The sequence below is a fragment of the Ranitomeya variabilis genome, chromosome 1 (genome assembly GCF_051348905.1).
Source record: "Ranitomeya variabilis isolate aRanVar5 chromosome 1, aRanVar5.hap1, whole genome shotgun sequence".
NCBI classification, from domain to species: Eukaryota; Metazoa; Chordata; class Amphibia; order Anura; family Dendrobatidae; genus Ranitomeya; species Ranitomeya variabilis.
The window spans coordinates 651,042,561-651,061,348 of record NC_135232.1 but is presented as its reverse complement, the minus strand read 5'-3'; the positions used below and the strand labels follow the sequence as shown (position 1 = coordinate 651,061,348).

At 43.4% G+C, this 18,788-nt stretch overlaps 1 protein-coding gene across 1 annotated transcript in view; it reads right to left on the bottom strand.

Annotated features, from left to right (window-relative positions):
- Positions 1 to 16,824, bottom strand: part of LOC143815495 (carbohydrate sulfotransferase 9-like) — a 185,684-nt gene extending 168,860 nt beyond the window's left edge. The window contains exon 1 of the mRNA XM_077294781.1: positions 16,754 to 16,824. The gene's annotated coding sequence lies outside the window, so the exon portion shown is untranslated. The remainder of the gene's footprint in view (positions 1 to 16,753) is intronic.
- Between the last annotated feature and the right edge of the window lie 1,964 nt (positions 16,825 to 18,788).

Below are 18,788 nucleotides of genomic sequence, written 5' to 3'. Positions count from 1 at the left end.
ATAACAAGGTTAAAACACATCTCAGTTGTCATAGGTATCTACGGAGAAAGCGAGAGGGCCTGAGCTAGAGGAGCGCCCGAGCCAAGATCTATCCAAGAGCTCCAGGTCTTGAAAAAGACTTCCCATTCGTCATTTCTGGTGGCCTGGATTCGCTCACATAATAGGATCTCATCCATTCTATCTCTGACCAAAGATATAGACAATGAGGGGGTTCTCCACTTGGCAGCGATATGAATTTTGGTCGCCATACATAAAGTGGTCACCAGTTTCTGTGAACAATTTGAAAACCCAGGGAGTTTCTTGCCTAACAAGAAAACGGTGGGATCCATCGGGATGGTTTTACTATATAATTGTTCAATAAGTAGCTTAACGTCCTTCCATAAGGCTTCAACCACCGGACATCTCCACCAGATGTGTAGAAGGTCTCCCGGGACCGCACAACCCCTAAAACAACCCTCAGATATATGCGGAAACATGGCATGGAGCTTTGTTGGAACATAATATGTTCGGTGTAAAACTTTAAGTGATGTCTCAGTCAAAGATGTCTGATGACAACCCCTTGACAACGTGTCACAACAAGTGTGCCAAGTCTCTATGGGCATAGTAAGTCCCAGATCCCTCTCCCACTGTAGCATATATTTTTGCTTACCTTCTACGTATGGTTTGTTAAACAGAGAGTATAGAAGGGATATAATTCCACTACCCAGAGGATCGTCAATGCACCTCTGTTCAAAATTGGTTGGACTGAATGGGACTCCACAGGGTGAATGCTGTCTGGCGAAATGGAGAATCTGGTTTATACGTAGGGCTTCCTTGGGTGGTGGCTCGTATTTCTGGACAAATTCTTGTCCGGTAAGTAGTAAATTGAATGGAGAGCAGAGATGTTTCAGCGTGGAGATATCCCTTAGGATCCACCAGGTAAAATGTGTTATTTCTAATCCCGGGGTGAACATAGGGTTATGAAATAGGGGAGTGAGTGGGGACAGTTTGGACTGTAGGCCGCATTTGAATCTCACCTTTCTCCATAAGATGAGGGAGAGAGCTGAAAAGGGAGCTATAGTGAAAATATTTTGCGGGAGTTTCCCAGTGGACCACAAAAGACCTCTAAGCGAGTATGGTCTTAGAAAAAAAGATTCTAGATGAACCCACCTGGGACTAAGACTGTTGGAATTGATCTTGGCCATTTGGGCTATTTGAGCAGACTCAAAGTATAACTTAAAATTGGGCAGTGATAGACCACCTATCTTCCTGTGTAGAAACATGACGTTTTGCTTGATACGGGGTCTCTTACCATTCCAGATAAACTTAGAGATAGTTGACTGGATGTCACGAAGGCATTTTGTAGGTACCATTATGGGAAGGGACCTAAATAAATAGAGAAATCTCGGAAGACAGACCATTTTAATAGTATGTAGACGGCCCAACCAGGACAATGCCATGCGTGACCACCTGGCAACATCTGTATGAAAAGTTCTAATTAGGGGGGCGTAGTTCCATTTGAAAAGAGAAGATTTATGAGTTGTAAGATTTATACCCAGATAAGTTAAGGAGTGATCTTTCTTTGTGAATCCGAATTGTGAAACTAAGTAATCCTGCTCAACCTTGGGGGTGTTGATAAACAAAGCCTCCGATTTATCCACATTTATTTTAAGACCAGATATTTTTTCAAAAGTCTGAAGGAGAGAGAACAAGTTAGGGAGTGTGGAGTGGGGATTAGACAGTGTCAAAAGAAGGTCATCAGCGAAAAGACTAACTTTATATTGTGCGCCTAGTCCAGTGGGACCTAGTATATCTGGATTATTTCTTATAGCTACTGCTAACGGCTCCATAGCCAGTGCAAATAATGCAGGGGATAGAGGACAACCCTGTCGAGTGCCGCGTTGTATGGTTATAGGGGTGGGTTTTGTCGAAGGAAGTTTGAGATAGGCATTTGGTGTATCATATATGAGTTGTAGGCATGTAATTAGCTTTTGTGGAAGGCCAAATTTCGCTAGTACTGTGAAGAGGTAGGACCAAGAAACAGTATCGAACGCCTTTTCTATATCTAGGGCTAATACCATGAGAGGTTTTTGGGAATAATTTGCTGAGTGAATAATGTTAAGATTTCTACGTATGTTGTCAGGGCCCTGCCTTTTGGGAATGAAGCCTACCTGGTCTTGGTGAATTAGCGTAGGAATAATTTTATTAAGTCTATTAGTGATAAGTGAGGTAAATATTTTTAAGTCGACGTTTAATAATGAAATAGGCCTGTAATTTTTGACTAAAAGGTTGTCGCGTTTTGGTTTAGGGATAACAGTCACATGGGCAACATAAAATTCAGGAGGCATCTGGGAACCCATAAGGAGAGCATCACAGAAGTTTTTAATGCGAGGAAGAAGGATATTTCCAAATTTCTTATAGTATAGGGCAGAGAGTCCGTCTGGACCCGGCGCACGACCTGTCTTTAACTTTTTAATTATTAAATTAATTTCCTCAGGTGAAGCTTCAGACTGCAGTTGCTGTGCTATGGAATCTGTAATTTTAGGGAGTTTTATGCCCTGAAGAAACGAGTTCAGAAGGTTAGCATGGTGCTCTGAAGGGGAAGAGTATAATTTCTGGTAGAATTCTTGGAAGACTCTATAAATGATCTCCGGGTGAGCGGATGAACGTCCCTTGTTATCTTTAATGGAAGGGATGGTATTTACAAATTCTCTGGCTCTCAATTGGCGGGCTAGCATTCTGGATGGTTTGTTAGCCTGCTTATAAAAAGTAGCCCTGGTCCAGGCCAGAGCCTTCTCCGTTCTATTAGAGAGGATCACATCTAGCTGTTTTTTGACATCATATATTTGTTTTATTAAATAACGAGAAGTGGATAGCTGGTTCGCTTGTTCTAGTTTGGAGAGTTTGGTCTCCAATCTGTTTTGGAGTTCAGTTCTGCTTTTTTTACGAAATGAGGCTATTTTAATAAAAGAGCCTGTAATAAACTTTTTATGAGCCATCCAGATATTTCCGGGAGTGGAGTCCTCGGTCTCATTGGTTTGGAAGAAGAATTTCAATTCTTCCTTTATTTGGGATTTGATTGAGGGATCCATAATTAGAGACTCATTTAAGCGCCATTTGAACAGATTAGATGTGGCAATGTCAAATTTAAAAACCGACATGACAAGATCATGGTCTGACCAAATCGAGGGGATGTGACGTGAGTATAAAACTGCTGCGAGCGTACTCGCATTCGTGATATGAAGGTCAATACGGGAATATGATTTGTGGACAGATGAGAAGAACGTGTAGCCTCTCATAGGCCCGTTTACCTCTCTCCATATGTCCACTAGTCTATTTTCTCTCATCATGTGTAAAATTAGTTTCCTGTCAGTCTTAGAGAGATCAGATCTTCGCAGAGCAGTACTATCGAGGCTCGGATTTAAAGTTAAATTAAAATCTCCACACCATACAATGTATTGGTATGAGATTGAGGAAAGTTTAGATATTATTTTTTTAAAAACCGACAATTGAGTATTGGCAGGAATATAACTATTTACTATACAGATAGTTTTACCCTGTAGAGTCCCTTGCAAGATTATGAATCTACCCTCTGAGTCGGAATAGGAGTCAGTTAGATGGAAAGGGAAAGTATTTTTGAGAAATATCGCCACCCCTCTAGTTTTGCGGTCCCAGGAGGCCAAATAGAAGCGGGAGTAACCAGGATCGAAGAACTTAGGAGCGGAGGTAGTAGAGAAATGTGTTTCTTGTAAACACAGAATATCAGGATTGTATTTTTGATAATTTAAAAAAGCCTTCTTCCGTTTTGTAGGAGAATTCAGCCCTCTCACATTGTGGGATATTACCTTACACATAGTTGATCAAAAGTATCGCAAAAGACCCGTAGACCCAGGCTCTCAGCCAGCTCAGCCAATGAAGAACCTCTCGCCGCAGGTGATGAGGTAGACAGCAATGAGTAGATCTAAGGGAGAACAATAGGAAGGAGACGATACAGGGGTAAATAAACACATAAAACAATGAAAGACAAAGAGACTGGGATCTAGTCCCAGAACACATGGCGATCCGGATTGCCATATTAAAAAGCTTTCCGGGAATCTCCAAAGTTGGGCAACATGTAAATGGCCCGAGGTCCAACCCATAACAAATAAGAGCCCGCTTATAATATAATAGGGGAGGAAGAAGGGGGGGGTTAGGGGGGAAAGGTAGGGGGGGGAGGTGGGGGGGGGGGGAGGAGGGGGAGAGAGGTGGGGGAAAAGGGAGGGGGGGAAGGTGAGGGGGGGAAGGAGGGGGGAAGAGGTGAGGGATTAGGGAGGGGGGGAAGGTGGGTGGAAGGTAGAGGGAGGAGGTGGGGGGGAGATAGAGGGGGGAGGTGGGGGGGGAGGAGGAGGGGAGAGGTGGGGGGGAGGAGGGGGGGAAAGGTGGGGGGTAGGGGAGGGGAGGGGGAGGTGGGGAATAGGGGAGGAGGGGGAGGTAAGGGGGGAGAGGTGGGGGGTAGGGGGGAGGAAGGGTAGGGGAGAGGGGGGAGAGCAAGTAATAATTCAGGCTCGTCGTAATAAACATGGAACCGAAATGATGCACTTAAAATAGAGGAACAGTAAGACTATCTCAAATTGGTAATTGCAACTCTATGCAACAGAGTGGTAAAGGAGAACTATATCGTAGTGCCCAAGGGTTCTAAAGAGACAGTCAGGTAATTTGTGAACGTTGGCTCCTAGTTCTAGGAACGGTCTGCCATTCTTTGATCGGTCGAGGTATTCTTTGAGGTTGTGGGGGAAGGGAATCAAGGAAGGATATTCCCGCTTGCTCGAGGATCTTTTTTCCTTCTTCTAACGAACGACATATGTGTAGTTCATTGCCATGGGTGAAAGATAGGGAAAAAGGAAAACCCCAACGATATTTGACTTGAGCCGATTGCAAAGCTAAAGTGACTGGTCTGAGAGCTCTCCTGCGAAAAAGCGTGGCCGGTGAAATGTCTGAAAAGAGGCGTACAGCATCAGGAAGACCAGGCAAAGTGGAGAGTGGTCTTGCAGCGTTCAAAATGAGGTCCCTGGACTCCTCATATTGCATTTTAAGGACCACATCTCGAGGGATCGTAGGGGACCGTGGCTTACCCAGAGCTCTATGAACCCTGGTAATGTGTAGTGAAGAAGGGTCCATATCTGGTAGTAATGCCGTAAACAGGGAGGCAATTGTCTCCTTTAGATTTACAAAAGATTCTGGAAGACCCCGTATTCTAATATTTCCCCTGCGGGACCTGTTTTCAAGATCTTCATTCCTCAGCTCCAGTTCTGTGATACGGTCCGCATGGTGTTTCAGGGTCTCCTGATCTGCCTCTAGGGCCTCCGCCGTGACCTCCATCTTGTCTTCCAGGCTTGCTGTGCGCTGAGTTATATCCTGTAGCTGGGAGGATATGGCTTGCATAGCGGAGTGGAGCTCGGTACGGAAGGTGTCCTGGAGGGTTTTTAAAAGCGTTGCGGTGGAGACCACCGCTTCCTCTCCGATGGTAGGAGCGTCTTCACCTGCTCCCTCACTGATCTGTGGGGACGGGGCAGGAGTGGAAACAGGCGCGGCGGCCATTTTGCCTGCACCGCTGCCCGCCAGGAGCTCAGAGATCGGGCGGCTCACCGGCTGTCCAGCACCAATTTTTTTGGGCATTATAGTTCTCGGGAGTCTCCGGTACAAGGGGGTCTCGATCGCTATAAAATATCTCCGGTTCCGGTGCTTAGAGAGGGTATATGTGGACGTCGGGCTGCGGAGCTTAGCAGAGCACGTCCAGCCCCATCAAAGCCCGCGCATGCGCCCATCTAGATGTGTTTTGAGAGCTTTGAACCCCCAGGTGTTTCACTACAGTTTATAACGCAGAGCCGTGAAAATAAAAATTCTTTTTTTTTTCACAAAAATGATTTTTTAGCCCCCAGTTTTGTCTTTTCACAAGGGTAACAGGATAAATTGGACCCCAAAAGTTGTTGTCCAATTTGTCCTGAGCTCGGAAGGGAAGGAGCGCCATTTGGAATGCAGACTTAGATGGATTGGTTTGCAGGTGTCACGTTGCATTTGCAGAGCCCCTGATGTACCCAAACAGTAGAAACCCCCATAAGTGACCCCATATTGGAAATTAGACCTCCTATTGAACTTATCTAGATGTGTTGTGAGAACTTTGAACCCCCAAGTGTTTCACTACAGTTTACAACGCAGAGCCGTTAAAATAAAAAATATTTTTTTCCCACAAAAATGATTTTTAGCCCCCCAAATTTTTATTTTCCCAAGGGTAACAAGAGAACTTGGATCCCAAAAGTTGTCCAATTTGTCCCGAGTACGCTGATACCCCATATGTTGGGGTAAACCCCTGTTTGGGCGCACGGGAGAGCTCGGAAGGGAAGGAGCACTGTTTTACTTTTTCAACGCAGTATTGGCTGGAATTGACATCGGACGCCAGGTCGCGTTTGGAGAGCCCCTGATGTGCCTAAACAGTGGAAACTCCCCAATTCTAACTGAAACCCTAATCCAAACACGCCCCTAACCCTAATCCCAACGGTAACCCTAACCACACCCCTAACCCTGACACAACCCTAACTCTAATCCCAACCCTAATCCCAACCGTAATTGTAATCCAAACCGTTACCCTATCTTTAGCCCCAACCCTAACCCTAACCTTTGCCCCAACCCTAACCCTAACTTCAGCCCCAACCCTAGCTCCAACCCTAACCCTAACCCTAGCCCTAACCTTAACTCTAGCCCTAACCCTAGCTCTAACCCTAGCCCTAACCCTAACCCTAGCCCTTACCCTAACGGGAAAATGGAAATAAACACATTTTTTTAATTTTATTATTTTTCCCTAACTAAGGGGGTGATGAAGGGGGGTTTGATTTACTTTTATAGCGTTTTTTATAGCGGATTTTTATGATTGGCAGCTGTCACACACTAAAAGATGCTTTTTATAGCAAAAAAGTTTTTGCATCTCCACATTTTGAGACCTATAATTTTTCCACATTTTGGTCCACAGAGTCATGTGAGGACTTTTTTTTTGCAGGACGAGTTGACGTTTTTATTTGTACCATTTTCGGCCACGTTACATTTTTTGATCGCTTTTTATTCCGATTTTTGTGAGGCAGAATGACCAAAAACCAGCTATTCATGAATTTCTTTTTGGGGGGGCGTTTATACCGTTCCACGTTTGGTAAAATTGATAAAGCAGTTTCATTCTTTGGATCAGTATGATTACAGTGATACCTCATTTATATCTTTTTTTATGTTTTGGCGCTTTTATACGATAAAAACTATTTTATAGAAAAAATAATTATTTTGTCATCGCTTTATTCTAAGGACTATAACTTTTTTATTTCTTCGCTGATGATGCTATATGGCGGCTCGTTTTTTTGCGGGACAAGATGAAGTTTCAGCGGTACCATGGTTATTTATATCCGTCTTTTTGATCGCGTGTTATTCCACTTTTTGTTCGGCAGTATGATAATAAAGCGTTGTTTTTTGCCTCGTTTTTTTTCTTTTTTTAATTACGGTGTTCACTGAAGGGGTTAACTAGTGGGACAGTTTTGTGGGTAGCGTCATTACGGACGCGTCGATACTAAATATGTGTACTTTTATTGTTTTTTTTATTTAGATAAAGAAATGTATTTATGGGAATAATAATATATATATTTTTTTTTTACACATGTGGAAATTTTTTTTTTTACTTTGTTCCAGGGGGGACATCACAGATCGCTGATCTGACAGTTTGCACAGCACTCTGTCAGATCAGCGATCTGACTTACAGCGCTGCAGGCTTACCAGCACCTGCTCTGAGCAGGTGCTTGGTAAGCCACTTCCCTGCAGGACCCGGATGCAGCCCCGTGGCCATTTTGGATCCGGGGCCTGCACGGAGAGGAGGTATGAGACGCTCGGAGCAACGTGATCACATCGCGTTGCTCCGAGGTTCTCAGGGAAGCACGCAGGGAGCCCCCTCCCTGCGCAATGCTTCCCTATACCGCCGGAACACTGCGATCATGTTTGATCACAGTGTGCTGGGGGTTAATGTGCCGTGAGCGGTCCGTGACCGCTCCTGGCACATAGTTCCGGATGTCAGCTGCGATAGTCAGCTGACACCCGGCCGCGATCGGCCGCGCTCCCCCCGTGAGCGCGGCCGATCGCATATGACGTACTATCCCATCACTTGGAATTAAGTCCCAGGTCACCTTGACGGGATAGTACGTCATAAGGGATTAAGGGGTTAAACTTCTCCATAACAGTATCACGGACATGCCTGTTGTGTTCCTTGGTCTTCATGATGCTCTCTGTGCTTCAAACAGAACCCTGAGACTATCACAGAGCAGGTGCATTTGTTCGGAGACTTGACTACACACAGGTGGATTATATTTATCATCATTAGGCATTTAGGACAACATTGGGTCATTCAGAGATCCACAATGAACTTCTGGAGTGAGTTTGCTGCACTGAAAGTAAAGGGGCTGAATAATATTGCACGCCCCACTTTTCAGTTTTTGAATTTTCACAAAAATTTAAAATAACCAATAAATTTCGTTCAACTTCACAATTGTGTTCCACTTGTTGTTGATTCTTCACCAAAAATTTACATTTGGTATCTTTATGCTTGAAGCATGATAGGTGGGAAAAGGTTGAAAAGTTCCAGGGGGACAAATGCTTTCGCAAGGCACTGTACCTGAAAAACCTTTGAAAAATGCTTGGTGGGATAAAAGGGAGTGCAAGTCACTATTTTGAAGCAGCTACTGACATAAACCTCTCCAAACTAAGCACTGTCCAACCAAAAGGCTGCAAAAAAACAAAACAAAAACAAAACTCCTAAAATGCTTCAGGAAATGGAAAACTTCAAGAAGTCACCAAAGATAGCGTTTCCTCAAGGGGTTTGCACTTGAAAACCTGTTATTTTTGACTGCCAAAATCTTTGTACATATTGTTAAGAAAAACTAAACTTGTATGAACTTTGCAGGCAAACTATGTGCACACAGAGCTTTTTTGCTGAATTTTTGGAGCAGAAACTGGCTATGTGCACAATGAGTCAGAAGCTGATAAGAAAATAGTCAGTTTCTGCTCCAAAAAAAGCCTAAAAAACTAAGTATGCACATAGCCACTGAAAATTGAGAAAACTGCAAAGGTCCTAAAAACTTTAATATTTTTATACTCTGTTGCTTATTTAAAAAAAAAAAAAAAAAACACTCAGCAAAAAGACTCAATGTGCACAGAGCTGCTGATTGGAAACTTTGTTTTTTTAAGTTTTTTAGAAGGATTTGGAGAATTTCTGCTCAGTTTCTGCTACAAAACTTTCTAAACAAACTCTGTATGCACATCATTACTGAGCGGAAACTTTATGTTTTTGAAGAGGATTTGGAGAACTTCCGCTCAGTTTTTACTCCAAAACCTTCTAAAAAAACTCTTTATTAACATATCCACTGAGTGGAAACTCAACGTTTTCGAGGAGTTTTAAAGTTTGCAGAGTTTGAGGGTCAGTGGATGACACTCTGGAGCTTCCAAGGAAAGCGAGAGGGGTGGTTGAGAGGAGGTGTAGTATAGTGTTAAAGGGACTCTGTCACCTGAATTTGGAGGGAACAATTTTCAGCCATAGAGGCGGGGTTTTCGGGTGTTTGATTCACCCTTTCCTTACCAGCTGGCTGCATGCTGGTTGCAATATTGGATTGAAGTTCATTCTCTGTCCTCCGTAGTACATGCCTGCACAAGGCAATCTTGCAGGAAATCTTGTGGAAATCAATAGCCTTCCTCTAGCGCCAGGGTGTTGTAGTACCTCCCTGTTGAGCTTCTTGGTAAGGTCCTCACAACTATTCTGGACGTTAAGTCTCTTTCTCTCTGTCCCCCTGATGGATAGGATAGGACAAACCCGTATGACTGGTGGCATGAGGCTTTTTACAGGGACTCTATCACGCCCCGGCCCCCACAAGTTGTCATCGTGCCTCCTGGGTATAAGGTCGGGCAGCTAACGTGGAATTAACTGTCCTGCCAGTCTCTGAAGTAAAGCGTAGAGATCCTTACTCCCTCGGTATGCTGGCCTCCGGATTCTTGCGCCTCAGAAGGAGGCAGCCATTCAAAGGGCAGAACTCCTTCTGGTTTCCTCTCCTTTTTGCTCTGACTTCGTTTGTCACCCTCTGCAATACACTTCTCTTCTAATGTCTCTTTCCTAGGATGCTGCCGCACGTGGGGCAGGCGCAGCTCCGTGGACCCTCGTCCTCCTCAGACCACAGTCTGGATCTGGCTCCTACTTCCTCCAGCCAGCTTCTGCCCGACTTCCTCTCCTACCAGTTTTACCTAATTGTGAGGAGTGCCCTAATAGATAGCATAGCTCCCCCTGGCGGCCTGGAGTGTGAAGTGTAGTGTGTGGTTTGTGATACCTGGTAAAGAGATCTCCTTCATTGCCTTCAGATGTAGTATCACTCCCCCTGGTGGAAGAATGACATTACTGCAACGACCAGGACTCTGGGGCACTGCAATTGCACTAACCAAGGTGCAGCGGACCGAAATTAAGATGGCAGACAGGTGCAATAATACCGATAAGGCAGCCAGCCTACAATCAAGAATTGGCCGCTTGATACACCTGTGCAAACAAATAATCTGTATGTGGCGTTTTCACACAGAAATGCAAAGCATATGGTTCAAAGCCTATTAATGACGCCATAACCATAATGCATCCTGTGTGAACAGAGGACACAGTTTACAGAGCCATCTAGGGCCCAGCTGCACCCTGAAAAAATATATAAATGCACAAAAAAAATAAAACAATGTATGCAAGGTATTGGTTGATATTATGGCCACAATACTTAAGCTGGCAACCAACGCCAAGGTATTTGTTTGCACAGGTGTACCAAGTGGCCAATTCCTGATTGTAGGCTGCCTTATCAGTATTATTGCATACTGAACCAGCATTGCTACCACAGCATCTTGCAGCAGCATGCTATTCCATCCGGTTTGCGTTAAGTTGGACCATCATTTATTTTTCAACAGGACAATGACCCCAAACACACCTCCAGGCTGTGTAAAGGCTATTTGACCAAGAAGAAGAGTGATGGGGTGCTATGCCAGATGACCTGGCCTCCACAGTCACCAGACCTGAACCCAATCGAGATGGTTTGGGGTGAGCTGGACCGCAGAGTGAAGGCAAAAGGGCCCAACAAGTGCTAAGCATCTCTGGGAACTCCTCCAAGATTGTTGGAAGACCATTCATGTTGACTGCCTCTTGAAGCTCATCAAGAGAATGCCAAGAGTGTGCAAAGCAGTCATCAAAGCAAAAGGTGGCTACTTTGAAGAACCTAGAATATAAGACATAATTTCAGTTGTTTCACACTTTTTTGTTAAGTATATAATTCCACATGTGTTAATTCATAGTTTTGATGTCTTGTGAATGTACAATTTTCATAGTCATGAAAATACAGAAAAATCTTTAAATGAGAAGGTGTGTCCAAACTTTTGGTCTGTACTGTAGATAGTCAAGGTGGATTGTGGACCATTGAAAATGGAAGTCTTGCTTAAGCTGTGATATTGTAGCAGAAGAAAGAGATATTCATAGCATGTGATTTTGAGTGGTTAATTTGTAGGCCGGAGATTTGTTCAAAGTTTTGCAGGGTTTGAACCAGAGAAGGCAGTGAGTTTTAAGGGGTGGTAAGAAGGAGCACAACATCATCTGCAAACAGTTTGTGGTGAGTTGACGCAATTTCTGTACCTTGACTGTGGGGGTTGTGGCAGAGGCAAATTTCTAGTGGCTCAACTGCAAGTAGGAATAGTAACTGGGATAGAGGGCACCGCACTCTTGATTAGTACGTCTTTTGATTGGAAGATTGGCAGAGGAAATTCCGTTATAGCGGACTTAGGTTGTGGGGTGGCTGTATAGGGAGTAAATCCATGAGAAAAATTGATCAGGGAAGTTCCATTTCCCCAACACCACAAAAAGATAGGTTCATGAGACCGAGTCAAAGTCCTTTTTAATGTCAAGTGATAAAACCATGCTTGTCAGGTTTCGTTGCTTACAGTGATGCAGAATATGAGAGACCCTTAGTATGTTGTCGGACACTTGCCTATAGGGTGCAAAGTCAACCTGATCTTTATATATAATGGATCCCAATGCAGAGTTTGCTAAAAGTTTGAGGTCTATATGGGTCAGATATGGGTCTATAGTTTGACCATGATGAGTGGTCTGGGTTTGGCTTGGGTATCAGGGATATAGCTGCTGCAGCTGAAAAGCTGAAATAGTGAGATGGGAAATAAGTATTAGTGCGTATTTCTTGTAGTAGAGGGCTGAGAAACCTTCTGTGCCTGGTTTTATTTTAATTTTTCTAATTGACTAATAGATGTATCCAGTTTGGTAGGAGATATGGCCTGATTCAGGAGACTAAGGAAGGTGGGGTTGAGGGCTGGGAAAGAAATAGAGTTAGGGAAAGCGTCCAGCGTTTGTGAGTTGTTGGGGGAGGATCGATCCATAGTTGTTCAAGCTGTTGTTGAAATAAGAGGGTGATCTTTTGTGGGATGTAAAGCCGGTGTCGGTACGCAGTCGTATCTGGGTATGTGGCCAGGGAGACATTTTACAAGTCGGGCAAGGTTGGAATTTCTTTTGTTATTGAGGGCACAGAAGCACTGCTGGGACCATTGTAGGGATTGATCCGCATTCTCAGAAAGACGGAGATCTAGCTTGGTGCATGCAATGCAGATTAGCAAAGAAATTATTTAAATTTCTTCCGTCCATTGCCTTACAGCAACTCTGGGTAGATGGCCACGATGAGCTACCCCAGTCTACAATATCCCAACGCAGAACTGGTAGTTTCACTGCCCCTGTACCAGGTGATACCCACTGTCTATGAACTTTTGGTTGGCCCACAGCTTTTGTATCTCCTGCTGGTAAAGTCTGCAGTCACAGCCTATGTTTCTCCAGATGATGGACACGATGACCGTAGCATGTATATCCAGATTATAAAATAAATAATATTCACCGCGCTACTGTTGCACCAATTGGTCTAAAAGGACAAAAAGTAGAGTGTACTTACTCTTGTGGTGGAGAAGGTTAGCAATTTCTCTTTGTGACGTGAGAGGATGTAATGTCCAAAAGTGGAAACTAGTAAAATGATGCCGCAATTAGTGATATATTCACAGTAAATTGTGCTACTATACGTGTTCATTTAGTATATTTGCTTATTACTTTCTCCAATGACAGGCAAGGATTGATGGAAAAAACTCATCTGCTGGTGTGAATATATGCTGGATCTCGATGAGAGACTTAAAGATGGCTGGCTACAAATGTAAAGATACAATGTACTGGGAATATATTGGGACCACATTCTATTGCAGGAAAAAATACCTATAAATTAATGGTACTCACTGATTGATATATCTGCTGATAGTAAGCAGTTAATCTGACGTTGGCTTGTGTGCTATGTTAATGCTCTTAGTCCATCATTAAATGATTGGCTATATTAAGCCAGGTATCCAATGGAGCTGGCTAGGTATAGCTGCTGGTTAGTATGAGGATAATATCATCAGGGGATCTTGTACTGGCGTCCCGTAATGTCGTATGTCTGAAAACCACTTACTTGAGTATTAGCGGTGGTGGTGCTGTGAATTGTCTGGCGCTGTTAAGTTAGGAGTATGTCTCTAACACTTGCAGTTCCCCAGCGGGGAATAGAGGAGAGCACGAGACGCCTGCACCTAGCGTGCCCCGGCCGGAAGCAAACGCTGAGGATGCGGCGAGGATGAGGGGTGGGGCTGATGTGACGTCACTGTAAGGAAGGACGGGTACGTGGGTAGGACGCTTTCCTACAAGTTTCAAAGGGTAACTCCCCTCTTCGTCAGGGCTAGGTCCATCCCTGCTGCTTCCTCGCTTATATATCAGCCTGCCTGCAGAGTGCATCACCTGAATCAAGTCTCAGACAATCTAATCTAATGGATCCAAAAGTACTTTCCCTAGGGTTTCTAATGGACAAGCATTATAGCACACTTGTTTGTGATATCCAGCTAATTGGATTATTTTAAATGTTGTGGTTTGCACTATAGGGGGCATAATTGTGGATTCAATATGTCTTCTAATCTTCAGTAAAAGATCCAATGGGACAAATATGTCATGTGGATGTAGTTAGTAGTAAGATTGGTGAATCACCTTTATTATCACTGCTTTCTTCCCTGCATCACACTATATACCTCTTTTCTCTGCTATCCCCTCCCCTACAGCCCCTCCTCCCACATTAGTGCTCACAATAACCTCCCCAACTAGATTAACCCTTTCCGTAACCGCTCCATCAACCTCACTTAAATTCCCACCCCAACCCTATCATGTCGGCCTCCCTTTTATGGCAAGGCCCAGTACGGCCTCACTTGATAATTGACATAGTTGGATCGCATATTGTGGCTTCACCTCAGATATAGCTATTGGAAGCGCTATTTCTGGTAAGACCATTTATCTTACATCCTCTCAGGCTACGGAGGAGGTTGTAGGTTAGACAAGTGTGACAAAGTCACTGGCAAAATACTGGAAGGGTTATGTTTCTCGGAGGCCATTAGCTATAGTGATTTGAAAACTGTGCTGCAGCATACTAAATGTTGAGAGAGGTTAAGCAGCCATTTTAAAAGGGCTGTTTTTTGAGGGTTTTTTTTTTCTTTTTTAAACAACCATAGACATGTGGGAGGTTGTTCTCCATATCAATATCTCTTTCATTGTGATATATTTTTTGGGGGGCAATAATGAACAATTAGCACCTGCGCACTTTGTATTGAGGGCTGTGCAATTTTCTTGTCTGCCATATCCAACATTATAGGTTATTGTGAATAACAATAACTTACTATTAACACTGGTGTTGAGAAGAAGACCGGGTTGTGGGTGCTGACAAGGCACCGGGTCCGGAACTGCTGGGACTGGGGATACTGTTCAAGAGGGGAAGGAGATGGGGAATGGAGCGGACCCTTTACCTGTGTAGAAGGGGCATGGTGAGACAGGGGAACTTAAGAAGATTGGCGCGGGAAGAGAGAGGTTGTTCCGACCAGTGAGGACCAGCGCAGTGCCGCGAGTAAGGATAGGCTGAGCAGCAGCGATAAAAGTCGGGTGCAGTAAGGACCCTGAGACAACGTCAGGCGTGTGGAGGAGTGCACTCCAAGTGGAGGACTACCGTGGACTACTCTTGGCTGCGCAGCAGCATAACGGACTAGGGACTCAGTGGGTGAGACCAGTGACCACCCACTGCCACCAGAAGGAGAACGATTTGCTAGGCGGGAAAGTGCGAAGAACTCGGCACTGGCCTCAGCCGGCAGTCAGCCACCCAACCCAGGAGAAGAGACAGGCACCCGAGCCACGTAAAGTGAAATTGACACTCTCTACAAAAGCCCACTGCAATCATGTTCTTTGCAGCTTAACATATTACATGCCTCTTTGTATAATATTTGTGTTATTTACTGTTTTTAGATTGTGTTAGTGCCTTCTGTGCCACCAGATGCTAATATACATTAAAATAAAGGTATTTTTTATTACGATAATCTACTTGTATTGTACCTTTTGACATTACTCTGGGAGGGAGGGTTGGTTTTGTGAATTGAAGCAAATGTAATTATTTCTATTGCTATATAGCATATGCTTTTGTCCTTACCTAAAATGATTTAATAGTTTTTCCTAAGGCTGAAGGTAGATAAAAGTTCTTCGAGTTCAACATATAACCTAACATGTTGATCCAGAGGAAGGCAAGATGCTCATTGCCCCATATTCGGGGAAAATGCCTTCCTGACTCCAAATACTGCAAACGGACTAGTTCCCTAGATCAATGTCCCATCACATAATCTAGTACCCATAACTTGTAGTAGTATGTTTAAGAAAAACATCCTGATATTGAGGTTTTTTAAAAAAAAAACATGGGGGACTATGGACAATGTTGGAGATATACTAAGGCTACGTTCAGATGATAATCTTTTGGCGCTGTGTATTTTTGCTCCGTCAAAGTGGATATCATTTTTTTAAATCTCACTCCCACTGTGCTTCTATTTTGCTCCGTGTAAACTGAACTGCGGTATCAAATCTGGAGCATGTCAGTTTCTCTTGTGGGTACGCTGACTTTTCTGTGTGGATTTTCCAGATAGACTTGCATTAGATGTGTAAATCTGCAGGTAAAAAAATGCATGTGCGTTTTTTGTGTGCTTCTGTTGCAGAAAGGCATGTAATCCACGCTTATATCCATAAGATTTTGTCAAAAGCCAAATACCAAGAAGTGTCAAAAACAAAGCCGCTTTATTTCAAGCATGACACACCAAAAAGACAAAAAAACCTCAACATCAAAAATGCAATATAAATGCATGTTAAAAGACGTCACAAAAACACAAAGGAAAAATGCAAGTAACCTAATGTAAATAATGATTGCAGAAATTCTGCAACATCAAAAACTCACCAAAAGCTCATTAAGGGAACATAGCCTAAGGGAAATCCTCCCACTCAATATATAAAATATTCACTTCAGTGTGAATAGACCCTTATAGATTGACATTTGGCAATATAATAAAATATCAATAATCCCTTCCAAAGGATCAAATCACACTTGTACTACCCAATATTACAAACTGTATTAAAAGAAAAAAAAACAACAAAAGCCTTGAAAATTCAAGAAAAAAAGATCTAATGAAAACTAGCACATTTTCTAATTTTTTTTGTTAAGTAGTTTTTATTTTTTAATTTTTAACACAATGTTCTCATGTAAATGTAGTAACAGGACTGTCCTCAAATCCTTGCAATAAACATGGAGCTCTTTCTGCATATTATAGTGTGTATAGTATTGCTTACCTTCTTTATTCTTTAGCACAGCCTGTTCTTTGATATAAAAGCTTGATTACCTGCACAGCTGAAACAACGGCAGTCATCTGCTGTTCTCCACCTAATGCAGTTAGGGTATATCTCCAGGTAGAACCACACCTCTCGGAGAGATGAATTTATTTCATTATTTAAAGCACTGCTCGCTGTGCTTACAGCATTATTGTGAAAGGAATAGATATCTGCTCTAAGTTATATTACTGGATCACAAGGTAAGGAAGGAATGTTTAAAAATGGTGCAAAATGTAATAAAAAAAAAATTCTGCTGATTTTTTTTTTTTTTTGTGTGCAATTGAACAAACAATATCTAACAAGTTAGATCAGAGATCACTTGCTACCAGATCCGCACTCGGTGCTCTAATTACGTTATGTCACCATTAGTTAAGGGAAAGTTATAGCAGTAGCGAACACTGGATATTCCCTGCATGAAGGAAAACATTTACAAATGTGCATGTGTCACACTTTCCATGCAAGGAATAAACTGTTTCTGTGTGGACATACATCACGTCTGGTCTTATGTGTCCAAGCAGAAGAATGCATTCATGACATTGGCATTGTCGATGCTCCGGTGGGCTTACTCAATAAACTAAACCCTTTATCAATAAGATAAGCCACCCCCCAACCCATAGCCCAAATAAGACAATAACACCGTGACTTGGATAATAATGGCCACAGCAGCCTTTTATTTAAATAACATACAACATATTCAACAGTAAAGGGACCTTGAAGCTCCCAAAATCTGGTGATTAACCGTAACAACATATTTAGTGAACAAATAACGGACCATAAATTACTCCCAGCCATTACCCCACTGGCTCGGGAGCACCAATACCCCAACAGGGGTCTGTTGTCCACTTAAACCCTGGAGATCTGGCACCACTGCCGAAATCCCCCCAAAATCACCACACCAAAACCATATAATAGCAATTTAGGAATCCATATCCCCACGGATCCCCAAAACCAATTTAACACCAACTTCAAGGACCCTCGCCTCAACCATCACAACGATGGTATTTGAACACCTCAAATGCCAGAGACCCCACCACCACGAAATGCTATGGCCCTCTCAATACCATCTTGCAGACCCAGTGCCCATAAATCAATGCCCACAGCATTCAAATGCACTCCGTCTGCTAACCAAAACTCTCCATCCACTTTTTCAAAATCAAAAACGAACAGCAACACACCCGTTCCTAACCACAAAATTGAATACAGCTCGGTTAACCTTGATCCGCGCCTTGTTAATTTTCTCAACTGACCTCGCATTCCTCCAACATTTACGCGGAACAATCTCTGACCAAACCACGGTAAATGTTTTATAAGATAGCCATAGCCGAAGCAAATCATGCTTAACGTCCTTTACTAATTCCCGAAACGGACGAACCCCCAAATCATTCCCCTCAACATGAAGAACCAATATATCCGGTGATTTATTTAGCCGGGCACTACCATGTACCTCCTGTAAGACTCAGCTCCAACCCATCCCCCTAAAGCCCAGCCACCTGATCACCGCCATGCTTCTTGAAAACCCGAGTTGCCTCCCGTTGCGCCGCATGTCTGCACGCCAGGCTCCCCAGTGGACATAAGAGTGGCCCAAAATCCAGACCAACAATGGAACGGAACCTACAATAAAAACACAGCAATTTAACACCATAAACTTTACACAACTGAAACAAAACCACAGCCTTCACAAGCGCAGATCAGAATCAGCCCCTTGAGGCCGAATATAAGACCTATAACACCTGGAATCCCATCTCTCGATACGCTGTACTACATCAAAACCTAAGTCACCAGCTGCTGCTTCTGTTGCCACCCCGATTCTGAAAGAATGAGACGCAAACCTTGAAGCATCTAAACCAAGACACACCAAAGACTTTTGAAACACCGAAACAAACTGAAACCACGATAAAAAGGAACCATCAGCATGACACAACAACGGCCCATTGCGACAAGGCTGAAAAACATAACCCCATAAGCAGCGCACTGGACACAACAAGGATCCCTGGAC